A 6,000-nucleotide genomic window follows, 5' to 3' on the forward strand; every position below is an offset into this window, starting at 1 on the left:
GCTTGCAATCAGGTGACTTCTCCAAATGGATATCTGTTAACTTAAAGGTGGAGAGCCCTTCAGCTTGCTAGACCTATTAGCATAACATTCAACCTGTGAATGATCCATGAAGTAGTAATTAAAGCCATTTAGTAGGCATACATCAACCCTGAATTTACTGACAAAACCAGTTGTGCATTAGTATATCTTATAGGATCTTCATTTAAATTTTGCTTTAAATTAGTTTGTGGCTCAGTCTTACAAAATCTCTTGACTAAAATAATCCTTGCAGGGATATTTAGATGCATAATCTGAGTATTCCACTTCAGCATTAAATGCTTGGATCTTCAGACTTTTTCTTTAAACTATCTTCAAAAGACCATTGTAATGGGTTTCACCTTTTCTCTTACAGACACCCCCATCTGGGGGGATAGAGGTATCTGCATTCCCTCAAAATTCAGGAAAATCTTTTTCACTGCTCAGCCTCTGACTGTGTCACAGTCTGTACACCACAAGAAGTCTTTTCAATTACTCAGCCATCACAGTAGAGCCATACTCCACATCAATCAGAATTGTCATTCTGGTCTCAGCCCTCCAGCTGAATCACACTCTGTGGAGGTATATCTGTTAACAGGGCCTGTCTCAGGGCCCTTTCTATAGTGGCTCTTAGTAGAGTCCTTGCCCTTCGCAGGACACTATGACTCTCAGTAGAGTCCTTGCCTTTCTCAGGGCTCTTACTGCAGTCCACCTGCAGTTGCCATGGTCTGCAATGCCAGCCAGCTCTCCACACAAAGCTAAGGTCGGTCCTCTCTCAGTGAAGTCTCCAGCCACACTAAGTTGGCTCTGGTGCTGCATCTCCTTTTTACTGGCCTTTGTGGCTTCTGATTGGCCACTTCTTCTGGCTGCCACTCTAGCCTCCTTGGAGGCCTCCTCTGTGGTTTGGAGGACTCCTTATGATTTTGGGGATGGGATAAGGCCACAAAGACTAGTCTGCCCAGTCACAACAACCCTTATATAAAATACACATTAATTATTATAGTACAAAATCTCATTTCCAAAGCCTGAGTGTCCTTTCTATACATTCCAACTCGTTTTTCCCCAGTGCTGAAGAGAGCCCTTAAACAGAGAACATTCCTTTTTTTCCTGATAGCTAGACAAACGTTTCCCTTTTATTTCTGACAATTTGATGAACTAGTTTAAAAGAACCCTCCAACAAAATCAGTACCTTACTAAGATACACAATCCTTTGTTATGCCTAAAATCTTTGGAAATGTATTTTAACAAACATTTAGTGAAATTTCATAAACGTCTTGTTATGAAAATCACACAAAATAAATTGTTTCCTTTGTCTAAAAGCAATGAACTTTGTTATGAACACACTAAACTGCTCTGACTGATTAATTTAAAATAGTGTCTTTGTTTCAGTGAGTTTCAATCTGTAGTAAACTGGAATGATTAAGAAGGCATAAGGATATATGTAAAATATAAAATCAGCTTACAAATACTAATTAAGATAATGTGAAACAGAGAAGGGCTGCACCATGTATTCTATAATATTTAACGTTGTATTCAGTAGGACAACTGACTTGTCCTTACCACAAAGTTTAAGCAAATAAATCTCTGACAGACTTCATGGTATATCAAAAAACTTGTGACTGACATTTCCTATTTCTAACTAATATTTTTAATTAAGTACCTTCTGCATGTTAAGTCTTCACAATCTGACATGCAGTGGAAAACATTTTCTTGGGAAAGAAAAAACTAAAAGTCATTTGCTGCATTTGGGTTCAAGGATTTGGCTGTAATGGAGAAGCAGAGAGTAGGAAACATTGGGGAAGGTGTGGGACACTGGGGAGTGATGGCAAATAAAAGGAGTGGTGTTGGAGTATGGGTGGAGCCAGAGGCTGGGGAGCTTGTCTCCTCAGACAGCAGCATCATCCATTGCCCATGCTGAGACTAGTCAAAGTAGTGTCCCAGGATGTGGCTTCTGCCAGGTACTAGCAACTACGAGGAGCCACAGGTAAAACTTGGATAAGAAACAGTGCTTTTTTTGTAATTAAAAAAAAAAAAGAGCAGCTGGTACTCCGCTGGCTTCTGCCCGCTCCCCACTAAAGCTCTGCACCCTAGCTGGCTCCTTGCTACACAGCTTTTGGGGACCCCTTCCAGGCATCCCATAGCTAGGACTGCCAAGGTGCCAGTACACAGTACTGGCACAAAAAAAGTGAAGACCAATGAAAGAAAAGAAAAAGTGTAACTGTCCAGATTTTTGCAGATACTACTTCTCCTTTTTCTGGAATATATAAACTTGTAGGCCACTAATGGTTTTCATGTTATTTGAAACAGACTGTGTTACCTTTGTTCACAAAAGTGACTTACTTGACTTAAACCCTTGTACTCCAGGTGGAGCATAGGTCACCTACAAGTCTCCTCCACTTCACTCTGTCCCAGGACAAAACTTCTAACCCCAGGAGTATCCCAGTTGTTCTTCTTCAGTCTCAGTAGGTCTTCTCCACATTGTCCAAGGTCCTCCTTTTTTGTGGGTTCTATTTGAGAGCCTGATGGACTATGCTGGATAAGAGCAGCCATACTAGATCAGACGATAGGTCCATCAAGCCCAGTATCCTGTACTTCAACAGTGGCCAATGCCAGGTGGCCCAGAGAGAATGAACAGAACAGGCAATTGTAAGCCGTGTCTACATGTGCACACTACTTCAAAGTAGCGGCACTAACTTCGAAATAGCGCCCGTCACGGCTACACGCGCCGGGCGCTATTTCGAAGTTAACTTCGACGTTAGGCGGCGAGACGTCGAATTCGCTAACCCCATGAGGGGATAGGAATAGCGCCCTACTTCAACGTTCAACGTCGAAGTAGGGACCGTGTAGTCATTGCGCGTCCCGCAACTTCGAAATAGCGGGGTCCGCCATGGTGACCATCAGCTGAGGGGTTGAGAGACACTCTCTCTCGAGCCCCTGCGGGGCTCTATGGTCACCATGGGCAGCAGCCCTTAGCCCAGGGCTTCTGACTGCTGCTGCGGCAGCTGGGGATCCATGCTGCAGGCACAGGGTCTGCAACCAGTTGTCAGCTCTGTGTATTTTGTGTTGTTTAGTGCAACTGTGTCTGGGAGGGGCCCTTTAAGGGAGCGGCTTGCTGTTGAGTCCGCCCTGTGACCCTGTCTGCAGCTGTGCCTGGCACCCTTATTTCGATGTGTGCTACTTTGGCATGTAGACGTTCCCTCGCAGCGCCTATTTCGATGTGGTGCCGCGCAACGTCGAAGTTGAACATCGACGTTGCGAGCCCTGGAGGACGTGTAGACGTTACTCATCAAAATAGCCTATTTCGATGTTGCTACATCGAAATAAGCTATTTCGATGTAGGCTTCACGTGTAGACGTAGCTGTAAAGTGATAAATTCCCTATCACCTATTTCCAGCCTCTGGCAAACAGAGGCTAGGAACACTCTCCATGACCATCCTGACTAATAGCCATTGATGGCCCTATTCGCCATGAATTTATCTAGTTCTTTTTTAAACTCTGCTATGCTATAGCCTTGGCCTTCACAACATCCTCCGGCAAGGAGTTCCACAGATTTTTCTTTCTTTTTTTTTTTTAATTGGAGATACACATCTCCTAGAACTGGAAGGGACCTTGGTAGGTCATCTAGTCCAGTCCCCTGCCCTCTTGGCAGGACCAAGCACCATCCCTGACATCTATTTGCGCCAGTCCCTAAATGGCCTCCTCCAGGTTAACTGTGTGTTCTGTGAAAAATATTTTCTGGCATTTGTTTTAAACCTGCTGTCTATTAATTTCATTGGTGACCCCTAGTTCTTGTGTCATGAGAAGGAGTAAATAACGTTTCCTTATTTACTCTCTCCACTCCAGTTCCATCACCCTGGCCTTCAAAGCATGTACACAGTCTCTCAGAGCCAGGAGCTCCTTGCACCAGATGCACACATAGGTCACCTGCCCAGAGGGCAGGTAATCATACATGCTGCATTGGGTGCAATAAACTGCACAGCCCTCACCCTGTTGCTGGGCTTCTGCCTGCATTGTCTTATTAAACCTGAAGTGGGTCATGTGGATTAAGTTAGGTTGTTATTGGCTTTAAATTCAAGTTGGACAAATTAAGTGTTGCTAGTCCCCCCTCACTCCCCAGCTAAACTCCCTCGCAGAACTCCCCTGTTACCTGCTCCCATTTGCTAGGTCTTCTGGTCACTTAGGGGCAGACTTTATAAAGCCCTGCCTTGTCTGAGTAGTCCTGCGCCCCATTAAGGGCTCAGGGGTCACTTTCCGCCTTGCCTAGCAAGCTGCTAGGCTCAGCATACAGTCCTCCAAACAAATAGATCACGCAACATCTTTCAGGCAGGCAGCAAGCACACTACAACACAAACACACACTACAGACAACAAACGTACATCAAGGGTCACGTAATCTCTCCTCCTTCATCTAGAGTACTCCCTCACAAAACTCCCCTGTTAGCTGCTCCTGCTTGCTAGCTCCTCTGGTCACTTAGGGGCGGGCTTTATAAAGCCCTGCCAGAATAGCCCTGCCCCCTTGTTAAGGGCACAGGGGTTACTCTCCGCCTTGCCTAGCAGGGAGCTAAGCTCAACACATGGTCCTCCAAACAAACAGACCACACCACGTCTTTCAGTCAGGCAGCAAGCACAACACAACACGAACATACACACTACAGACAACAAACTTACCCCAAAGGTCACATAATGACTTCATCTGGAGGACTCCTTCGCTAATAAACTCCCCTGTTAGCTGCTCCTGTTCCTCGTTTTTGAAGAGTGTGCCCTAGCCATCCCCACTTTCTTCTCTTGATTTGAATGTCAAGTGGTTTTTGTCCTGCTGTGTTCCAAAGCTCCTCATTTGTCACCAAGTCTTGCCATTTGATGAGAAGGATATACCTCAGGCATCTGATTATGAATGTCTTTAGCTTGTGATTTGAAGACTTTTTAGTTCACTGGGTCTAGCATGCATAAAAGAGCACACTCTTCATATTTGTGTTGAAGAGCTGAAGTTTTATCTTTGCAGATATTATTTGTGAACTCCATATGGGATGCAGAGTCTTGAATGCAGCTGTTGCTTTCTCTATTCTAGCACTGATACCCTTTTCTGTTCCACCGTCTCTACACATAATACTACCCAAGTAGGTGAGCTGCTCCACATCTTCCAGATCATCCCTTCCCAGTGTGATGATGCTGTTATTGGACTGGTTGATCCTCCTTGTCTGAGTCTTTCCCTTATTAATGCTTAGTCCAGTCGCTGAAACAGTATTGTCTAGTGTTGTGACCTTGTCAGTAGTTAGCTTGAAATATTTGGGAAAATACACATTAGCAAGATAATTTGATCCATAAAAACAGAATCCATTTATTTCTACACCACTCATCAACTGTCTAATTTAAAAACCAAATTACACCAGGTTTTTTAGTTAGAGTACCAACAAGACTTTTTTAAAGATATATAATAAAATTTGCTAGTACCAAAATACTTTGCTCTTTCAGAGGTGTACCTTAGTATTTTGTCCTGCTGGTTGTATATCTGGAAACATGACTTCAGGCCATACACACAATTACTGTAAAATATACTCCATACCATAATATTACAAAGAGATTAGTTCATCTAAAAATATTAACAACTAATGAGACAGTTTAAGCATCATAATATTCACTTACACACACCATATGGCCTGAAATACATCCTGCTAACCTGAGGACTTCGACACTTAGGGGAAAGTCCATAAAATTTAATCCCCTATGTAACTCCATGAATTTTATTGGAGTTCTACTAGGCATGAATTGACCCAACATGCCGAACTGCGTTCATATTTCACTTAATTCCTCCTGCAGCCTAGGGAAGATTTTTTTGATAAATCCATTTGGTCTTAAACTCAAAGTTTCAATGCTTTGATTACAAGTTACAATCACTCATTCTAGACCCAAATCTGCCTTTGTCATGCAAACTTGGTCTGATGTCACTGTTCATCATTGCTATAAATTAGTGATGATAAAAATTCTG

Source organism: Carettochelys insculpta, chromosome 3 (genome assembly GCF_033958435.1).
Source record: "Carettochelys insculpta isolate YL-2023 chromosome 3, ASM3395843v1, whole genome shotgun sequence".
Lineage (NCBI taxonomy): Eukaryota > Metazoa > Chordata > Testudines > Carettochelyidae > Carettochelys > Carettochelys insculpta.